This window comes from Delphinus delphis, chromosome 19, assembly GCF_949987515.2.
Source record: "Delphinus delphis chromosome 19, mDelDel1.2, whole genome shotgun sequence".
Taxonomy (NCBI): domain Eukaryota; kingdom Metazoa; phylum Chordata; class Mammalia; order Artiodactyla; family Delphinidae; genus Delphinus; species Delphinus delphis.
In genome coordinates, this window is record NC_082701.1 from 23,169,322 (window position 1) to 23,191,844 (window position 22,523).

General features: G+C 36.4%; 1 protein-coding gene and 1 non-coding gene across 2 annotated transcripts in view; both read right to left on the bottom strand.

Moving 5' to 3' along the window:
- The window catches only part of SKAP1 (src kinase associated phosphoprotein 1), a 276,746-nt gene that overhangs the window by 246,938 nt on the left and 7,285 nt on the right, over nt 1–22,523 (bottom strand). The gene's annotated exons all lie outside the window — the stretch shown is intronic.
- LOC132415643 (small nucleolar RNA SNORA49) lies at nt 19,818–19,945 on the bottom strand. The gene has a single exon (XR_009517362.1). It is a non-coding gene; the product is annotated as a small nucleolar RNA SNORA49 (small nucleolar RNA).

Sequence of the window (22,523 nt, forward strand, 5' to 3'; positions counted from 1 at the left end):
AACAAAAGAAACCAGTCACAAGGGCTACATATTGTATAATTCCATTTACATGAAATATACAAGATAGGCAGAAATCTACAGAAACAGAAAGTAGGTTAGCGGATGCCTAGGGCTGTGGGAGAGATGGAGGCAGATTAGAGAATGAAAGCTAAGGGGGTTCAAGTTTTCTTTGGGGATGATGAAAATGTTCGAAAATTTATCTTGGTGATGATTGCACAACTCTGTGAATACTATACTAAAAGCCATTGGATTGTACACTTTAAATAGGATGGGTAGGGTGTATGGCATAAGAACTATATCTCAATGAAGCTGTTAAAAAATATAAATGGGGCTTCCCTGGTGGCACAGTGGTTGAGAGTCCGCCTGCCGATGCAGGGGACTTGGGTTCGTGCCCCAGTCGGGGAAGATCCCACATGCCGCGGAGCAGCTGGGCCCGTGAGCCATGGCCGCTGAGCCTGCGCGTCCGGAGCCTGTGCTCCGCAACGGCAGAGGCCACAACAGTGAGAGGACCGCATACCACAAAAAAAAAAAAAAAGATGAATGCATAAATGAACAAATTACAATATCTACACATATCCTTCTGAAATTTCAAGACTGAAGGAAAATGAAAACATTCCTCAAGCACCGACATGGAAAAAAATAAGTAGTCTACAAAATAAGAGTCAAAATGGCCTCTCCACAAAATAAGCACTAGAAGATGAAAGTTTTAAAGGAAAAATACTGTGCTCAAGAATTCTAAGCATAGTCAAGATGTTGGTTATATAAAATGAAGGAGACCAACAAAACATTTTCAAACAGTTGTGGCTCTGAATTTCTACCACCTACATTCTTTCCTGAAGAAAATCTTTTCAAGGACACACTGATCAACAGAAAGAGGTGGTGATGAAATTCAAAACAGCCAAATAAGTTAAATCTAGATACTTGTGGTTAAGTATAGTTTAAAACTTATTTTAAAAAGTAATTCTTAATTAAGACGTTTGTAAAAAAAATGTAATAAGCATCTGAATACATTTAGAAAAGGAATAGAGAAGAAGAAAAACGTGCTAAATTACTTATTTACATAGGGCTAATGGGTACTATTCCATCCTGGACAGTGATAATTAAAGCAAATGGGTTCAACTATGATTTTTCAAACACTAATGTAATAAAAGTAGAACAAAAGATTTTAAAAATATTCAATATAATAAAATATAGAAAAAAGAGAAAAATGTAGCAAAACAGATAAAACTCATAAGATTATATATCACTGATGACAATAATTGTGAAATTATAATTACCACGTACTGAGAAAACAATCTGTGTAAAATATTATAAAATGTGACCAGCATTGTACAGAGTGACAGATTTACAGACTTCAATATTTCCAATATTAAATAAAAAAGAATGAAAAGAAATACAATAAGCACCAAATTCAAAAAAATCAGAAAAGAGCAATAAACCAGCCTATGGAAAGGAGGAGAAAAGAAACAATAAAGATAAAAGCAGAATTAATAAGTCAGAACAGTGGTTGTCTAATAGTGCTCTCTGGAGTCATAAGCATCTGATAAGAAAGAGAAGTTGGTGTTGGGGTGGGGTCAAGTGAGTGAAACTCTGGGAAACTCCCTTCCTTCCACTCACGATCCCCTTTGCTTTAATCACAAGTCCTTGGCTTTTATCTATTTATACACTGGGATTTCACATAAGATTTCAATTTTGAAAAGGTTCCATTGCACAACTTAGTGGTTACAAAACCACTGAACTTAAAAATAGTGAGAAAAATATGTATACAAATGCTAAATAAGTATAAGAGCTGGGACTTTTCAGAAGTGAGGGGAAATCCAATAAATTGATATATCATCAGCAAATGTAATCAAGGAAAAGGGAGAGAACGCACAAATACACAGAAATGAGGCAGAATAAAAAGAGGCAATAACACACACCAAAATTTTTTAAAGATAATGAAATATTTGATAAAGTTGGTGAGATTTCAAGTTATTTTAATTTTCTTTTTTGTGCTTTTATGCATATTTAAATTTTATGATAGTGGGCATCATTTTTATCCCTTTAAAAGATTATTTCAAAAACAAAGTGCTATGTAAACAAAATAAAGTTCCATGCAAATAAATATGAAAATCTCCGTGAAAGTTTCTGAGAAAAATATAAATTTCTAAAACTGAATTGAGAAATGGAAAACCGGAATCCTGAACAGGCTAATAACCAGGGGAAAAGAAGAATAGGTTGCTAAATGTTTTTTTGAGTTCATATTAATATAGTTTTTTAGATGTTTTTCAAACCTTTAAGTAATGAATAATTCTTGTTCTATATAAATTATTCCAGAGCATAATTCTCAAATTATGAGAAACTTCTCAAATCATTTCGTATAACCTAGCATAACCACAGTTCTAAAAGAGCACAAAAAGGAATCAGTTTAAAGTTAATATAGAGGGAAGGGTGGGGGGCGGGGATAGTTAGGGAGTTTGGGATTGGCATGTACATACTGCTGTTTAAAATGGATGGCCAACGGGGGACCTACTGTGTAGCACAGGGAACTCTGCTTGGTATTATGAGATGACCTAGATGGGAAGAGAATTTGAAGGGGAATGGATGCATGTGTGTGTATGGCTGAGTCACTTTGCTGTGTGCCTGAAACTAACACAGCACTGGGGTGTTTTTTTTTTTTTTTAACATCTTTATTGGAGTATAGTTGCTGTACAATGTTGTGTTAGTTGTTGCTGTATAACAAAGTGAATCAGCTATACATATACATATATCCCCATATCTCATCCCTCTTGCGTCTCCCTCCCACCCTCCCTATCCCACCCCTCTAGGTGGTCACAAAGCACCAAGCTGATCTCCCTGTGCTATGTAGGACAGGAATAACACAGCATTGTTAATCAGCTATACTCCAATATAAAATAAAAAGTTTTTAAAAATTTTAAAAATAAAATTAAAAAATAAAGTTAATATAGATACAAAAATCCTAAATAAAATACTAGTAGATCACACCTAGCAGTATATTAAAAGAATAATGTAGTTTATCCTGGGAATATAAAGATGTTTCCATATTATTGATGTATTAGATATTTATTTAATAGGTTAAAAGAGAAGTCTATACAAACCTCTTGGCAAATGACAAAACCACCTCTGATGATATTTATTATCTATTTGTGACAAAACTATATTAAATAGAAGTAAAAGAATACCTTCTTAACCTAAGGAATATATATGTTGCAAACTAGCATCGTATTTATGGCTGAAAACTAAAGTCATTATTATTTTATTTATTTATTTTTTTTGCGGTACGTGGGCCTCTCACTGCTGTGGCCTCTCCCGTCGTGGAGCACAGGCTCCGGACGTGCAGGCCCAGCGGCCATGGCTCACAGGCCCAGCCGCTCCGCGACATGTGGGATCTTCCCAGACCGGGGCACGAACCCGTGTCCCCTGCGTTGGCAGGCGGACTGTCAACCACTGCACCAGCAGGGAAGCCCTAAAGTCAATATTATTAAAGATTGTTTTTCCAGCTACTCCCACTGTCAAATAACATTGTTCTGGAGCTTCTAGACAAAAAGAAGTCTTAGAAGGAAAAAAAACATCATTATGCACAGATATTATAACCAAAGACATATAAGCTTAAAACTATGAAGTTGGAAAACTTTTAGAAATTGTAAGAATTCACTAGGGTAGCCAGAAAATAAATTCTTTAAAAATCGGTAGCTTTCTGGGTAATAGTAGAATAGCTTATGTTGGAATGACTTTCCCATAGATAAGAATTATCAACACTAGACAAAAAATTCAAAAGCAACTATTTTAGGGCACCAACCAGTAGCCAAAAGCAGGCAGAAATTGGTGGGGATTTGATCCTTGAAAGAAAGGAACTGCAGGGTGAGACGTGTGTTTATATAGCTTTTCACCTAAAGGTACTCCCAGTCCATGTGGGGTGGAGTGGCTAGGGAGCACCCTTAGGCAAAGAGCTTAGTGGGCTGTGGGAAAACACCAAATGCCACAACTTACATATACTTGGAATCTCAGAAGAAGGTTAAAACCAGAATAGGACAGAAAATGTACCAGAAGAAATAATCGTCAAAAATTTCCCAAATTTGATGAAAAATATTAATTTACAGATTCAAGAAGCTCAGTGGACCTCAAGTAGGATAAACATAAAGAAAACTAAACACTGGCAAATTATAGTCAAACTGCTGAAAATCTAAGATAAAGAGAAGAATTTCAAAGAAGCTAGAGAAAATGACCCATTACCCATAAGAAAATAATGACAGGAATGAGAGTTAACTTTTCATCAAAAATAATGGAGGCCAGAAGACACTAGAACGACACATTTAAAGTGCTGAAAAGAAAAAGGGAAAAAAACCTGTCAACCCAGAATTCTATATCCAATGACAATAGCTGTTGAAATGTACAGGCAAAATAAAGACGTTTTTCAGATAAACAAAAACTGAGAAAACTTTTTGCTAACAAACCTGCTCTAAAAAAAAAAATCTAAATGAAATTCATCAAGCTGAAGGGAACTGACACCAAAGGGAAATTCAGATCTACAGGGGTACCAAAATGCTAAATATGTGGGTAAATATAAAATATTATCACTTTTTTCCTCTTTCTCTTCATTTCTTCAAAAGATAACTGGCGAGCTAAAGCACAGATTATAACACTGCATTGCACAGCTTATAACATATGTACATGCAAAATATGTGACAGCAATAAAACAGAGGATGGGGGAAAGGGAGAAAATGAACCCCCTTTAGTGGTATAAAATTAACTCTGAGTAGCCTGTGATAAGTTAAGGAACATATTGTAATCACTGGAACAACCCTAACAAAATAAGGAGGAACAATTTTCTAAAATAGAGAAATTAAAATGGAATACTAAAAGCATTTGATTTTTTTAAAAGCAAGTGTAATAAAAAAATGTGACAATTGCAAAACAGGTAGTTAAATGGTAGACCCTAGATCCATCCATAACAATAGTTATATTAGATGTAAATGAATTAAACACTTCAATTAAAAAGCAGAGATTTTCCTAACTGAATAAAAATGCAAGACCCAATTATATGCTTTCTACAGGAGACACTTTTTTCCTTCCAGTTTTATTGAGATATAATCGACATACAGCACTACGTAAGTTTAAGATGTACAGCATAATGATTTGACTTCCAAATGCCATGAAATGATTACCACAGTAAGATTAGTGAATATCTATCATCTCATATAGACACAAAATTAAAAATTTTTTCCTTGTGATAAGACCTCTAAGGATTTACTCTCTTAACAACTTTCATATAAACTGTACAGCAGTGTTAATTATATTTATCATGTTGTACATTACATCCCTAGTATTTATTTATCTTATGACTGGAGATCTGTATCTTTTTTTTTTTTTTTTTTGGCGGTACATGGGCCTCTCACTGTTGTGGCCTCTCCCGTTGTGGAGCACAGGCCCCAGACGCGCAGGCTCAGCGGCCATGGCTCACGGGCCTAGCTGCTCCGTGGCATGTGGGATCTTCCCGGACCAGGGCACGAACTTGTGTCCCCTGCATCGGCAGGCGGACTCTCAACCACTGCGCCACCAGGGAAGCCCTGGAGATCTGTATCTTTTGACTGCCTTCATCCAGTTCCCCCTCCCTCCACCCTCCCCCTTTGGCAATTGCAAATCTGATCTCTTTTTCTATGAGTTTGTTTATTTGTTTTTGAAGTATAATTGACTTACAACACTATGTTAGTTCCTGGCACACAACATAATGATTCAAAATTGCTATACATCTCAAAATGATCACCATGATAAGTCTAGTTATCTGTCAGCATACAAAGATATTACATAATTATTGGCTATATTCTCCAAACTGTACATTTCATACCTGTGACTCATTTATTTTGTAACTGGAAGTTTGTACCTCTTAATCTCCCTCATCTATTTCTCTCCTCCCACCTCCCCACTACCCTCCCCTCTGGCTACCACCTGTTTGTTCTCTGTATCTATGACTCTGTTTCCATTTAGTTATATTTGTTCATATTTGTTTTGTTTTTAAGATTCCACATATAAGTGAAATCATACAGTATTTGTCTTTCTCTGTCTGACTTACTTCACTTAGCATAATACCCTCAAGGGCATACTTATCTTGTTCCTGACCTTAGAAGAAATACTTTCAGCTTTTCGTCATTCAGTATGATGTTAGCTGTAGGCTTGTCACACGTGGCCTTTATTATGTTGAGGTATATTCCCTCTATACCCATTTTACTGAGAGTTTTTATAATAAATGGATGTTGAATTTTGTCAAAATCTTTTTCTGCAACATATGATGATCATATGATTTTTATTCTTCAATTTGTTAATGTGGTGTATCACAGTGATTGATTTGTGGATATTGAACCATCCTTGCATCCCTGGGATTAATCCCACTTGATCATGGTGTATGATCCTTTTAATGTACTGTTGATTTGGTTTGCTAATATTTTGTTGAGGATTTTTGCATCTATGTTCATCAGTGATATTGGCCTGTAATTTTCTTTTTTTGTTATATCTTTGTCTGGTTTTGGTATCAGGGTGATGCTGGTTTCACAGAATGTGTTCAGAAGCATTCCTTCCTCTGCAATTTTTTTGGAATAGTTGGGAAGGATAGGTGTTAACCCTTCTCTAAATGTTTGGCAGAATTCACCTGTAAAGCCATCTAGTCCTGGAATTTTGTTTCTTGGGAGTTTTTAAAATACTGATTCAATTCATGTTTTGTATTTCTTCCTGATTCAGTCTTGAGAGATTGTACATTACTAGGAATTTGTCCATTTCTTCTAGGTTGTCCATTTTATTGGCATATAATTGTTCAAAGTAATCTATAAGAGACACACTTTAAATATAAAGACACAGATAGGCTGAAAAAAAAGAATGGAAATTATACAGTATGCAAAGAGTAAACATAAGGAAGATGGAATGGGTATACTAATGTAAGACAAAGTAGACTTCAGTACATGGAGTATTACAAGAGATAAAGAGGGATATTTCATAATGATAAAAGGGCCAAGTCATCAGGAAGATAGAACAATTATAAAGTGTATGCACATAATAAAATAGCTTCAAAATACCTGAAGCAAATTCCAATGCAACTAAAGTAAGAAAAAGACATATCTACAATCATAGTTGGGGATTTTACTACCCTGTTTCAGAAACTAATAGAACAACTAGACAAATAATCAGCAAAGAGATAGAGGACCTGAACAACACTATCAACAACTTTGATCTAATTGACATTCATAGAATGCTACATCTAACAACTACAGAATACACTTTTTTTAAAGTGCATATGAAATGTTCACCAAGATATACCTTATTCTAGTCCATAAAATAAGTCTTATAAACACCAAAAGTCGGGCTTCCCTGGTGGCGCAGTGGTTGAGAGTCCACCTGTCAATGCAGGGGACACGGGTTCATGGCCCGGTCCAGGAAGATCCCACATGCCGCGGAGAGGCTAGGCCCGTGAGCCATGGCCGCTGAACCTGCGTGTCCGGAGCCTGTGCTCCGCAACAGGAGAAGCCACAACAGTGAGAGGCCCACGTACCGCAAAAAAACAAACAACAACAACAAAAAAACACCAAAAGTCTAAAATCGTAGAGTATGTTCTCTGACCATAAAATAAGTTAGAAATAAATAACAATGAGATATCTAAAAAGCCTCAATTCAAAGTAACGTAAATCAAAGAGGAAATACTCTTCTTTGAATAAACTGAATGATTATAAAATACAACACATCCAAATTTGTAGGACACAGTTAAATCCACACTTAAGGGAAACATACAGCTTTAAATGCTTATGGTAGAAAAGAAGAAAGGATTAAAATCAATGATCTAAGTTTTCATCTTAAGAAACTAGAAAAAGAAGAACAAACTAAACTCCAAGCAGGAAAAAGAAATTAATAAAGATAAGAATGGAAATCAATTAAATAGAGAGCCGAAAAAACATTGGTTGGTTCTTTTAAAAGACCAATAAATTTGATAAGTCCCTAAAGGTTTTATCAAGATTCATAAAAGGAAAAAAGAGAAAACCGAAATTACCAATATCAGATTGAGAGGGGAAAAGGAAGAAAAGATATTTCTCACACTTTAGAAAACAAACACAAACATATTTACCTTTCCCTCTAACAAAAAAGGCATTGTTACTCACCGTAGAAACATCGGAAAATAAAGAAATTGATATAAGCAACAAAATTTGCAATCCCATCCTCTTTCACGTTTTTGTTTTTTGTTTTTTTGGCCACACCGGGCAGCATGCGGGATCTTAATTCCCTGACCAGGGATCGCACCCATGCCCCCTGCAGTGGAAGCATGGAGTCCTAATCACGGGACCACCAGGGAACTCCTAACTCTTTCAGTTTTTATTCTGTGCTAACAAAACCTTTTTATTTTCATTTACAAAAATGAGATATCAAATGTTCTGAATTTTTTCCACTAAACCCTGGTTATTGGTTATATCATAGATCATATAATGAAATATGATATAACCAATTAAAAATAATATTCATGAAGAAAATTTAAGGAATTCAAAAATTCTCACAGCATATTATTAACACAATACTGAACGAAAAGGAGAAGGAGAAGAGGAAGAAGAAGAAGAAAAGGAAGAGGAAGGGGCGAGGAGGAGGAGGAAGAGTAGAGGGAGGAGGAGGAAGAGTAGAGGGAGGATGACAGGAGGAGAAAGAAGGAGGAATGCTGAAGGACTGACATTACTCAACTTAAAGACTTACTACTATGCTACAGTGATCAAGATAGAGTAGTACTGTTGGAAGAACAGACACAGATCAATGGAACAGAACAGAAAACACAGAAATAGCCTCACACAAACACAGTCAACAGATCTTTGACAAAGATGTAAAGGCAATTCAGTGGAGAGAGGATAGTCTTTTTAACAAACTGTGCTGTGACAACTAAACATCCAAATGAAAAAAAAAAAAGGCACAGCTCTAACTTTTCACAAAAATTAACTCAGAGTGGATCATAGACCTAAATGTAAAATGCAAAACTATAAAATCTTAGAAGATAACACAGGAGAAAATGTAGGTGACCTTGGGTTTGGCAATGAGTTTCTAGTTACAAGACCGAAAGCATGATGAATGAAAGAAATAATTTAGGCTTCATTAAAATGGAAAACTTCTGTTCCACAAAAGACAGTGTTAAGACAATGAAAAGACAAGCCACAGACTGGTAGAAAATCTTTACAAAACACATATCTAATAAAGGACTTATATCCAAAATATTCAAAGAACTCTTAAAACTCAACAATAAGAAAACAAACAACCCAATTTTATAAATGGATATAAGATGCGCATTTGTCATCTGTGTACCTTCTCACCAAAGAAGATACACAGATGACAAATAAGCATATGAAAAGACACTCAGCATCATATGTCATTAGGGAATTGCAAATTAAAACAACAATGCGATATCACTATGTAACTATTAGAATGGATAAATTTTTTAAAATTGACAATACCAATAGCTGGCAAGGATGTAGAGCAACCAGAACTCTCATTAATTGCTGATGGGAATGTAAAATGGTATAGCCACTTTGGAAGATGGTCTGGTTTCTTCCAAAGCTAAACATAGTCTTATCAAAAGATCCAGCAATCACACTCCTGAGTATTCACCCAATTGAGTTGAAAACTTTTGTCCACACAAAAATCTGCACATAAATGTTTATAGCAGCTTTATTTATACTTGCTAAAATTTTGGAAGCAACCAAAGTGTCCTTCAGTAGGTGAGTGGATAAATAAATTGTGGTACATACAAACAGTGGAATACTAGTCAGTGCTAACAAGAAATGAGCTCTCAAGCCATGAAAAAACATGGGGGAAGTTTAAATGCATATCACTATGTGAAAGAAGCCAATCTGAAGAGGCTACATACTGTATGATTCCAACTACATAGCATTCTGGAAAAGGCAACACTATAAAAAGATCAGGGGTTCAAGAGGAGTCAGGGAGGGATGAATAGGTAAAGCACAGGAGGCTTTTAGGGCAGTGAAACTATACTGTATGATACTTTAATAATGGTTGACACATGGCTTTATGTAATTATCAAAACCTATAGGACTTTATAACACAAAGAATGAGCCTTAATGTCTACAAATTTCAAAAACTCATTTAGCAGGTTGGGGAATCTCAGGAAAAAATGCAGACTGTAACAACATAATCTAACTGATTACAAATATATGAATTAAACTCACTGAAGAAATGGGGGAAAGGTACTGACCTAAGCAACACTGGAAATGGGTAGTCTATAAGACCAAAGGCAAAAGGAACTGCACATGAATACTGGACCCTAGTCAATAAAGTTGTCTCCAATGGGTGTAGGGGTTATCAATTCTTATACTGCTCTACATGTATACTCTAATCAAACAATAAATGGATGATGAATGGTGGGAGCCAAGTTTCTTAGTGTTGGAGTGGAAAAGATAGGAGCAAGCAGCAAGAATATTAAGGAGAAGAGCTGAATAGACATTTTTCCAAAGAAGACATACAGATGGCCAACGGACACAAGAAAAGATGTTCAACATGATTATTAGGGAAATGCAAATCAACACCACAATGAGATATCACCTCACACCCCTTAGAATAACTATTATCAAAAAGGTAAGAAGTAATAAGTGCTGGAGGAGATGTGGAGAAAAAGGAACCCTCATGCACTGTTGGTAGGAGTGTAAATTGGTGCAGCCACTATGGAAAACAGTATGGAGATTCCTCAAAAAATTACAAATTAAACTAATATATGATCCAGCTGTTCCACTTCTGGGTATTTATCCAAAGAATACAAACACACTAATTCAAAAAGATACACGTACCTCTATATTCAGCACAGCATTTTTTACAATAGCTAAGATATGGAAACAGCCATCAGTACATGAATGGATAAGGAAGATGTGGTATATATAAATACAATATATTACCATTCAGCTATAAAATGATGAAATCTTGCCATTTGTGACAACATGGATGGACCTTGAGGGTATTATGCTAAGCGAAATAAGTCAGAGGGAGAAACAAATACTGTATGATTTCACTCATATGTGAAATATAAAAAACAAACAAATAAAATAAATGAACAAAACAGACCAAAAAGAACAAACATGTAGATACAGAGAACAGAGTATTGGTTATCGGAGGGGGTGGGCAGTAAAATGGGTAAAAGGGGGTCAACTGTACATGACAGATAGAAACTAAATTTTTGGTGGTGAGCACACTGTAATGTATACAGAAGTAGAAATATAATGTTGTACAAATGAAACTTATATAATGTTATAAAACAATGTGAGCTCAATTTAAAAAAAAGAATAGTAAGGAGTCTAAAATGAATTAAGAATTGAAGACATCAATAAGAACTCATGTTTAACTTTGTATAGATACAGATGGTTATGTATAGAAATTGCTTATAGATATATTTACATGTGGGGTTACCTTGCACACATATTTCTTTGCTTTGTCAGCTGAGAAGGCCTAAAAGAAACAACATTCCAGTGACAATGAGCACACCTACTACCCACATATTGATTTCTAATACCAATCTTCAGTAAAAGGAACCAACGCTGTTTTGAGAGATGGCTGATTTTAGGACTGGGGCAGGACACATAGAAGATGACCCTGGAGCATCTTGTAGTGCCAGAAAGTAAGGAAGTGCCCAAAACACACACACACACACACACACACACACACACACACACACACAAAATTCATGGGGCATGTCAAAAGGAGCCCAGGAGCCAAGTAAAAGAGCGCCCAATGGCCAAAGCTAGAACAATTTGAGCAACAAAGTTAGGTAACATTGGATTATAACTCAAAGTATAAGTATTCATGAGTCCACAATGATATAAATAAGTAACTTAATACATGGGAGGAGAACACACAAATCTCCAGTGCAGAAGAATTCCAAATAAGTTATATAGATACTCCACCTTAAAGAAGAAGGAGCGTAACTCCCAACACTTAAGTGTAGACTGCACATGGAGACTTCCTTCCGAAGAGTACAGTATTGAAAGGGGAAATAAAGAGTAACTTGACAGTGGAGAAACCTGACAATAACTATAACAGCCAGGTGATCAAAGTCAACATCAACAGTCATAAATCATGTTCATAGTATGTACCCTCGACATTTGATGAGAATGGCTCTTTACTTCTGTGATCTCCTTTCCAAAAACCTGTAGCCCTAGTCTAATCACGAGAAAAACATCAGACAAATTCTGATATAGGGCGTTCTACAGTATACTTGACCAGTACTCCTCAAAACTCTCAAGGTCATCAAAAACAAGGAAAGTTTGAGAAACGGCTGCAGAGAAGAGGAGTCTAAAGAAATAAATTAAATGAGGTATCCTGGATAGGATCCTGGAAAACAGAAAGGACGTTAGGTAAAATCTAAGGAAAATGGAATAAACTACAGACTTAGTCAATAACATATCAATATTGGTTCATTAATTGTAATAAATGTATCATAGTAATGTGAAATGTTAATAATGGAGGAAACTGGGGGTAAGGGGAATAGGAGAACTCTGTACTACCCACTCAATCTTTCTGTAAATCTAAAGCTATTCTAAAAACTAGTCTATTAATTTTTTAAAGTGGTATATGATATAATCTTCACATTTTACCAGAAGAAGGGGGGAGGGACTGGGTTAAATTCATTCATTAACCCAATCTTTACTGAGTCCCTCCTATAGGTCAGTCAGGCACTGTGATAAACACCAAAATATTAACAATGGTCATCTCTAGGTAGTGGAATTACAAGCCATTTTTATCATCTTCTTCATACTTTTTTATATTTTCTAAATGTTCTAAAATATGTGTTTTAGAATATGAAAAAATAAGTAAAATTAAAATCACTATGCAAGCATAATGTAATACTGCTCTTAGCTTGGATAGACAGATTTTAATTTTTCTCCCTCCTCTTCATTTCACTCAGTGGTAGTGGGCTGTGCTGGTTCATAGCTGGGAATAGGAAAGGAGGCCACCCAAGCAGAGAGAAAGTGGGGAATAGAGATCCTGTGAGAGATGGATGGTTAAAATGAATACTTCATGCCTATAGATGATAAATGTAGATATATATACATATTATTTTGAACTTCTACTCTCCTTACTAAATGCTTATAAGTAAAATATCCCATGTAATTATATTTGTATATACTAAAACTGCTAAAACGGAATCAACAGGATATAATTATCCCCCAACTCATTGGGGGGATATTTGATAATTTGATATTTTATTATGACTTTACTTTTTAAGTTTCACTTTAAATTACTTTTTTGAAGGCTTCATTTCAAACCACTTTAGAGGGCCACTTGTTAATTTAAGTACTTGTTCCTTCACCTGCAAGTGTCATCTACTCAGGGGAATAAAATGACACGAAGACAATCTCTTCCATCTGTCTCATCATTTTTTTTGAAAAAGCTGATCTAAAAATACTCCCACAACTCACTAGATGAACAAATTTATAATCATAAAAACATAAATAAGTCAAAAGCAAGAGCTATAGGAGGGATTATACATCTAGTATTTTATACACTTTCCAACTCATTTTATGAAGCCAGCATAACCCTGATATCAAAACTTGATACAGATATTAAGGAAATTACAGACCAACATATAATACAGTTGCCTTTCAATTTGCAAGATGATGCTACTTACAGTGATTATGACCTCAAGGTGCCTGAGCAACCCTGCTCAGAAACACATTACTCACCACTGAACAAGGAAGAGATTTTCACCTCCTGTATTTAACCAAGTTTACCACTCTCTCTGGGTGGGTTTTCCATTAAGCAATCAGCCTTGTACAAACAAGGACTCCTTTAATATAAACATCATGTCCTATCACATCAGGATGCCTTAGGCTCCTGCAACTGCAAAATCCAGAGTGAAAAACACCACTAACTGAGTAAGAACACTCCTGAGGTGCCTCTGACATCACAGCACTCACTACACATAATACTTGATGTTACAGGGTCTACACCTAGTTACCTTTGACTGGTGAGTGAGCAATACCACACTGGTGTAAATGTCCTCACACCAAAGAGAAAAGACAAAATCAGAAACATACCATAAACAATGCCACAGTTTTTCTGAATGCCTTTATTCTTTAACAAATATTTACTGAGCACTTATTACATGCTAAATACTGAAAAAGTGAACAAGATAGATCTAAACTAAAAGTTTACAGTCTACCAAAGAATAAAGACTTAAATAGACAATCAGAATAAATTGTGATATGAGTTATAATAAGAAAAGTGAGGGGGGCACAGGCCTAGAGTGGATGCAACTAGTCTAGAGGGAAGTAAGTCAGGGGAGATCTCTCAGAGACCTGACCTTTCATCTGAAGCCCACAGATTAGCAGGTCAAGTATGTCTGCTGGGGATGGGGAGGAGGTGGTAGAATGAGGAAAAGAATGGCATAAGCGTGGGAACATTATGTGCAAAGGTCCTGAGGTGATAGATCTTAGTTCAGTTGGAGAGACTGAAAGAATTCTAACTTGGAGGGCAGAACATAAAGGTTAGGGGTGAGAGGACAGTGATGAAAGATTATTCTGGAAGGCAAGCTTGTAGCAACATACAGTATTTTGTACTAAAAGTAATATACAATGATTTTAAGTCTCATGTTTAAACGGTAAACAGCTCTGGCAAAGATGCATCTTCCTATTATAATTCACAGCTTCCCTAAAACATAGATTCCCTCAGCTTCCAGGCAACTTATGGATATCTATTCCAGCAAACCAGAGTAGGAAAAGAAGATAGAAAAAGAAAACAAAGAAGGACAAGGGGACAGAGGGTATGTGGAACTCTGTAGACATGATATAATCATCACATCCCTGGGAGAAACCACTGCACGGCCTAAGGCCAGATGAAAAGATTCTGACTTGACAGGATGCACCCAAGATCTCTAGGTTCTGTAGACTGGTCAAAGTCTCTTACATTCTCCCAAACCTCTGACCTTGTCCATTTATGAGGCTACTCTTCTATTTGGAGAAGAATGACATCCTATGTGTCACATTTTTCAAACTAGTGAAAAATAAAGGTTGCCTCCATCTGTTTTCTAAGTAATGCTCCTAATACACAGAAAGAACAAAATATTTAAGTTGGTGTTCTTTAACAGTTACAATTTTTTTTTGTTGATATATTGTTTCTAAAACTCAAAAGTTTGCTTCAATCAATCTCCTATTTGAAGGCAGGATGAATGGCCAAATGCTGCTGAAAACAATTCCACCAACCAAAAACCAATCAAAGTGTTCCTAGAGGGGATATTTTGCAAAAGTATTTGAACTACTAAAGCAGAACTCACATTTCTGAAAAGAACGGTGCCATGAATTTCTGCCCATATTGGCATTATACCCAAGAAAATATTTGAGATTTTTGTCTACGTGCAAAAAGTGTTGGCATAGGCTAAAATGACTCACCAAATTAATTCTGTTAAGTTTAAGGCCGGGCAGTATTTCAGACCCTCTATTTAGATTTTTTTAAAAAGTCCCCAAGTACTTGCAAATACTTGTTAAATGTGAATGGTTGTCCTGGCTGAGTACAATCACAGAAATATCCATTCTCTCACTGCTGCTGCTTTGATAGTCATTATACTTCAACAACCTTCTGCTGACTTCCATCATCACTCCTCACCCCATCTCATAGCCCCCTCCTCTTATCATAGCACGTCCAAGCCTGTTGGCAGCCACACTCTCAATGGGAGATGGGGTCGGAAGTAAGGAGACAGGAGAGGAAGAGAGGGAGATGAGAGGAAATTCTGTTCTCCTTTTGCTCTGGGTCCCTGCACTGGCTCTCACCTCCCCGCTAGGTGAGGCCCATTCCTGCTCTCATTCTGGCTCATTAAATAAGTCTCCTCCCTAATCCTGGGAACCCCAACCTAGCTCCCACCCAGCTCCTCATACCTTTCCCAGTCCTGCCCATTGGAGTCACTCTCCAGTCAGAACACCAACATCAGAGCTTGGAGTTAGGGAACAGGGGATAAAGGGAGTGTTCCCACTGACAAAGAGGGACACAAAATAGTTTTTAAAAATGGGCTGGCCTGGAAATCAACCTAAGGAACATGGTTCTTTTTCCCATTAAAAAAAAGGGGTCTAAAAGAAAATACCTAAGTAAACATTAGAAAACAATCTATTCACTGTTTTAAAAAAAATTGTAGGAGCAGGATACTACTTCAGCCTCATCTCTTAAATTTTCAGTGATACCTAGTGTTTTTTTCTAATCAAAATGTTTATCTTATAGATGCTTCACTCTGAACACTTTGAAGGAGTTAAAGCCTTAAAGATGAGACATCACCCCTCTAGGATGGAGATGGGAGCCTGTATGGAGAAGGGAGGGGTGTAGAAAATGTTTGTTGGGATTGTGGAGAAGAGAAGGGGATATCAAAGGGAGGAGGGACTCCTCTCAGGGACCCATCCCAGGAGTGCTTTGCTTGGATTGCTGCGGTAGGCAGGGAGTAAAGATCTGCATCATCCTCGGGACTTCCTTGAGTGAGCCGCCAACAGTAAGATGTCCTTTCCAGTCACAGACTATGTCCACCCACTTTGCCATGCCTAGCAAATCATGCCCGCCAAACTAAAACAATCTCTACCTTGGAAGTAACATAAGGCCACATTTCATTCTAGATACCTGAGTATTCTATTTGTCTGGGTGTTTAATTAAATGTCACACCTATCCCTTTATGTAACATATTGCTATTTTACAGAAAAAAACGGCCTGGTTGCTGATCCAACTTCTACAAAGTCTCATTGACAGCTTCTGGTAGAAACAAACAAAAAATGATAATTTCTGATTCCTTGTTACAAATATGCTGAAGGTATCCGACCATTAGTATTTCTGCAGTGACTTAAATATCTCCCTAAAATCAAACCTCTGAAACTTTAGTGTTCATTTTTCTATTCTAACGATGGAAGACTTCATAGAAACCTTGTCTTGCCCATTTTCACACAAATTAAATAAAAGTATCATAGTGGGGGAAAATGACTTTCAGTTTGCTTAGAACTTGTTTTAAACCTTGCATTAAATTTTCGATCTGGCAATCAGTTTTAATCCTTAAGGCATATATTTCTTGCTTTTTGTTAAGGGGTAAAACTTGTTGGCAAGGTTAAAATCATACCCACCAGCTTTGTTTGGGCTTGCAGGAAGTTATCAGCATACAATAGAGAAACTGTCAGCATGTTCTGGCTGTGGTTTGCTTCAACCTGCTGATTGTTTCTGCCCCATGACCCAAGAAATGTGTGTTTATATTTTTCATTCTCTTACCTCCTGAAGGGGAAAAAAATGACAATACCTATATACTCACAGCACAGAGAAAACAAAAACCAGGAACGAAAACACAGATAGTACTTAGGATTAAGTTTTAACTACTGGCCAGTCTACAAATCTAGGATTAACACTTCTGCAATCTTCCATTTGAGAGTCTAAGAATCTATCCTACAGAAATATTTGCATATGTACACAAAGATGCAGATATGTTCTCTACAGCACTGTGGAAATACAAAAGAATCTGGAAACGATCTAAACATCCTTCAATAGGTGAATAGTTAAAAAATTCTGAAATACTGTGCAACAGTTTAAAAATGAATATATATATATATGAATATATACATAGATTCATATGGAAAGGTATCCAATGGTGCTATGATAAAAAACCAAGTAGTCTATATACTTATTTTATTTTTCATTGAACTTTAGTTGATTTACAATATTGTGTTAGCTTCAGGTATACAGCAAAGTGATTCAGATATATATATATATATATATATATATATATATATATATATATATATATATATACACACACACTCTTTTCAGATTCTTTTCCATTATAGGTTATTACAAGATATTGAATATAGCTCCCTGTGCTACAGAGTAAATCCTTGTTTATTTATTTTATATATAGTGGTGCATATCTTTTAACACCATACTCCTAATTTACACCACCCCACCTTCTCCTTTGGTAACCATAAGTTTGTTTCCTATGTCTGTGAGTCTGTTTCTGTTTTGTAAATAAGTCCATTTGTATTATTTTTTTTAGATTCCACATATAAGTGATATATAATATTTGTCTTTCTCTGACTTACTTCACTTAGTACAATAATCTCTAGGCCCATCCACATTGCTGCAAATTGCAACATTTCATTCCTTTTATGGATAGTATTCAATTTCGTGTGTGTGTGTGTGTGTGTATCACATCTTCTTTATCCATTCATCTGTTGATGGACACTTAGGTTGCTTCCATCTCTTGGCTATTGTAAATAGTGTTGCTATCAACACTGGGGTGCATATATCTTTTCAAGTTAGAGTTTTCGTCTTTTCCAGATATATGCCCAAGAGTGCGATTGCTGGATCATATGGTAGTTCTATTTTTAGTTTTTTAAGAAACCTCCATATTGTTTTCCATAGTGGCTGCACCAATTTACATTCCCACCAACAGTGTACGAGGATTCCCTTTTCTCCACACCCTCTCCAGTGTTTATTATTTGTACACTTTTTGATGATGGCCATTCTGACTGGTGTGAGGTGATACCTCGTTGTAGTTTTGATTTGCATTTCTCTAATAATTAGCGATGTTGAGTATCTTTTCATGTGCCTGTTGCCCATCTGGTTGCCTTCTTTGTAGAAATGTCTATTTAGTTCTGCCCATTTTTCGATTGAGTTGTTTTTTTCATATTGAGTTGTATAAGCTGTTTGTATATTTTGGAAATTAAGCTCTTGTTGGTCCCACAGTTTGCAAATATTTTTTCCCATTCTGTTAGGCTTTTTGTTTTGTTTTGTTTATGGTTTCCTTTGCTGTGCAAACGCTTATAAGTTTGATTAGGACCCATTTGTTTACTTTTGCTTTTATTTCTATTGCCTTGGGAGACTGATCTAAGAAAAGACTGCTACGATTTATGTCAGAGAATGTTTTGCCTGTATTCTCTTCTAGGCATCCTATGATGTCATGTCTTATATTTAAGTCTTTGAGCCATTTTGAGTTTATTTTTGTGTATGATGTGAGGGAGTGTTCTAATGTACGTTACTGATTTACATGAGGCTGTCCAGCTCTCCCAGCACCACTTGCTGAAGAGGCTGTCTTTTCTCCATTGTACATGCTTGCTTCCTTTGTCAAAGATTAATTGACCTGAAGTATGTGTTCATTTCTCGGCTCTCTATTCTGTTCCATTGATCTATATGTCTGTTTTTGTGCCAATACCATGCTGGGGTTTTTTTAAATAAATTTATTTATTTAATTTATTTATTTTTGGCTGTGTTGGGTCTTTGCTGCTGCACGCAGGCTTTCTCTAGTTGAGGTGAGCGGGGGCTACTCTTTGTTGTGGTGCATGGGCTTCTCATTGCAGTGGCTTCTCTTATTGCAGAGCACAGGCTCTAGATGCACAGGCTTCAGTAGTTGTGGCACGCAGGCTGAGTAGTTGTGGTTCATGGGCTCTAGAGCGCAGGCTCAGTAGTTGTGACACACAGGCTTAGTTGCTCCACAGCATGTGGGATCTTCCAGGACCAGGGCTTGAACCCGTGTCCCCTGCATTGGCAGGTAGGTTCTTTTTTTTTTTTCTGAGGCAAAATAAAACCCCGAGTTAGCATTCCTTCCAAACAACAAGAAACCTCTGACGTGTTCTGGTACTTATCAGTTAGAAATTATTCCGTAACAAAACTGTTCGGTTTGTGTTTCTTTTGACGCGAGCTCCGTGTTCCAATTACACCGGACTTCAGCATTTTATTCTGGCTCTTCCGGGCATGTGTGGCGTCTCTCACTTACTGGTTGCTGATGCCTCTACCCTGTTTAAGCGTCGCCAGTCAGCAGGTACAGAAAGGAAAGTGTCCAACCCCACCCGACCTGTGCTGTCAGCTCCACGAGTGGGCCCCACAGGACAGCAGTCTCCCTGGGGAGGGATGCGTGCTCGTTCATGTACCCTCCGGTAATGCCAGGCACTTTACAGCAAAAGCCCCTGGAGTAAGGCCGAGGGAAGGCAGGCAGATTCTTAACCACTACGCCACCAGGGAAGCCCTACCATGCTGTTTTGATTACTGTATCTTTGAATATTGCCTGAAGCCTGGAAGGGTTATGCCTCCAGCTTTGTTCTTTTTCCTCAGGATTGCTTTGGAAATTCTGGGTCTTTTGTGGTTCCATAAAAAATTTAAGATTATTTGTTCTAGTTGTGTGAAAAATGTCATGGGTAGTTTGACAGGGATCACATTAAATCTGTATGCTGCTTTGGGTAGTATGGCCATTTTAACAATATTAATTCTTCCAATCAAAGAGCATGGACTATCTTTCCATTTCTTTGAATCATTTTCAATTTCTTTTACCATTGTTTTATAGTTCTCTGCATATAGGTCTTTCACCTCCTTGGTTAGGTTTATTCCTAGGTATTTTTTCGAAATGGGATTGTTTTTTCCCTTTCTCTTTCTTATATTTCATTGTTAGTGTAAAAAAAATTCAACAGATTTCTGTATATTAATCTTGTAACCTGCTACCTTGCTGAATTCATTTATTAGTTCTAATAGTTTTTGTGTGGAGTCTTTAGGGTCTTCTCTATAGAGTATCATGTCATCTGCATATAATGACAATTTTACCTCTTCCCTTCCAACTTGGATACCTTTTATTTCCTTTTCTTGTCTGATTTCTGTGACTAGGTCAAGTAGTCTATATACTTGTATGTTATGCAAATATTCTACAATAAAAATGTATCTGTAAGTTATTTTTGTAATTAAAAAAATACATGGACCATAACATCTACCAGAATATCTAAAAATAAAAAGACCACAACATCAAGTGTTGGCGAGGAAATGGAGCACTTGGAATTCTCATACACTGTTGGTGGGATTGTAAAATAGGTACAATCACTTTGGGAAACTGCAGTTTCCAATAAAATTAAATGTATTCATACCCTACAACCAAGAAATTCCACTCCTAGATATTTATCCAGGAGAAATGAGTGTTTATGTTACAAAACAAGTTATACAAGAATGCTCATAGCAGCTATATTCATAATAACTCAAAACTGAACAACTCAATGTTCATCAGAAGAAGAATGGATAAACAAACTGTGGAAATATTCACACAATGGAATACTACTTAGCAAAAGGATAAGATAAATCTGATACACAGAACAACATGGATAACTCTCAAAAACATTATGCTGAGGACAGACACAAAAGAGATCATACTGATCTATGAAGTTCCAGAACTGGAAAGGAAACTTTCTAGGGAGATGGAAATGTTTATGTCCTGATGTGGGTTGTAGTCACACAGTCACACAGTCATATATACATGAAAGTCATCCAGTTGTAACACTTAACATTAGTGCATTTTATGTACATAAATCATACTTTAATAAAGTACTGGGAAGGAAGGAAGAAAGAAAGAGAGGGAGGAATCGATGGATGAAGAGGCTCACACAAAGAGTTATCAAAAAGGAAAATTTACTTTAAAGAGAGAGTGATTTTAAGGACGTTTATTACAATGCAGTTAAGAGAGATTTTCTGTAGCTTTCTAAGTATCCAGGATACTTCTCATACTTGATTTATAATGTACAGTACCTTAATTAATTCCAACTCAACTACTATATTGGCTTAAGTATGTATAAATATGTGCCACTGGATACATTTTAGTAAAGCTCCTATTATGTGAATAAAAATTTTATTTCCCTATAACATACTAATATTAGAATATCAACAATGTTAGGAGGAGACCCTAGATGAGAATTTAAGTAATTCATAAGTGATTTTATCAAAGCCATAAGCCTTCAGGAAAGCTTGCTCTCTGGATGCTAAGACCACTCTGTTTCTAAGCCCACATCTGTCCTATGTTCCGTGTAAGAGCTGGATAGTAAAATTAAACAGTGGAACTCAAAGACTCCAAACCTGAAAAGCCATCTGTTATAATCGCCTAACCTATAACGCAGCACTGACAAACTGGAAAAGCAAGCAATGAACCTGGAAACACAGGGGAAATAAATATGAATAAACGTAGCAGAAATTGTAGGATTTCTGTACAGTGTAATGGTTTATAACGTGAAAAAATTAGATCTATGATAGTTATGTCAATATGTTAAGGTTCTCAGATGATGGTAAAACTTGAAACATCTTACTTTTCCTGTATTTAAAATGATTAAAAATTGTTTAAGTATTACACTTATATAATGAGGTAAAAATGTTATTATCTTAATAGCTGGCACTAGAATTCCTCTTAGGAAGAGAATCGCCATGGTTTGGCAAAGTAATTTGTTTCTCCGTGTGTGGGTGTTGGTGGGAACCTAAACCACTAAACAGATAGCTAAATTGCCTTTCCATGCAGCAAGGGAAAAAACAATTTTTTTTTGTTTTGCTCCAGATAGGATAAAGGGAGAAAGTGCCAGTGAGAAAGCATAAGGCTGAGAACTACATCAGGTGAGGCCAGAGGGCACTGTCTGATGACTGGAGTGGGAAAAGGGGGTTTAGGAATAGGAATGCCTAATATTCAATTTAAAATCGTTTGCATTACTGCAGTGGAAACCCTTCCTCCTTCTCCCTGCACCCTCTGACTCTCCAGTGATGTCTTCTAC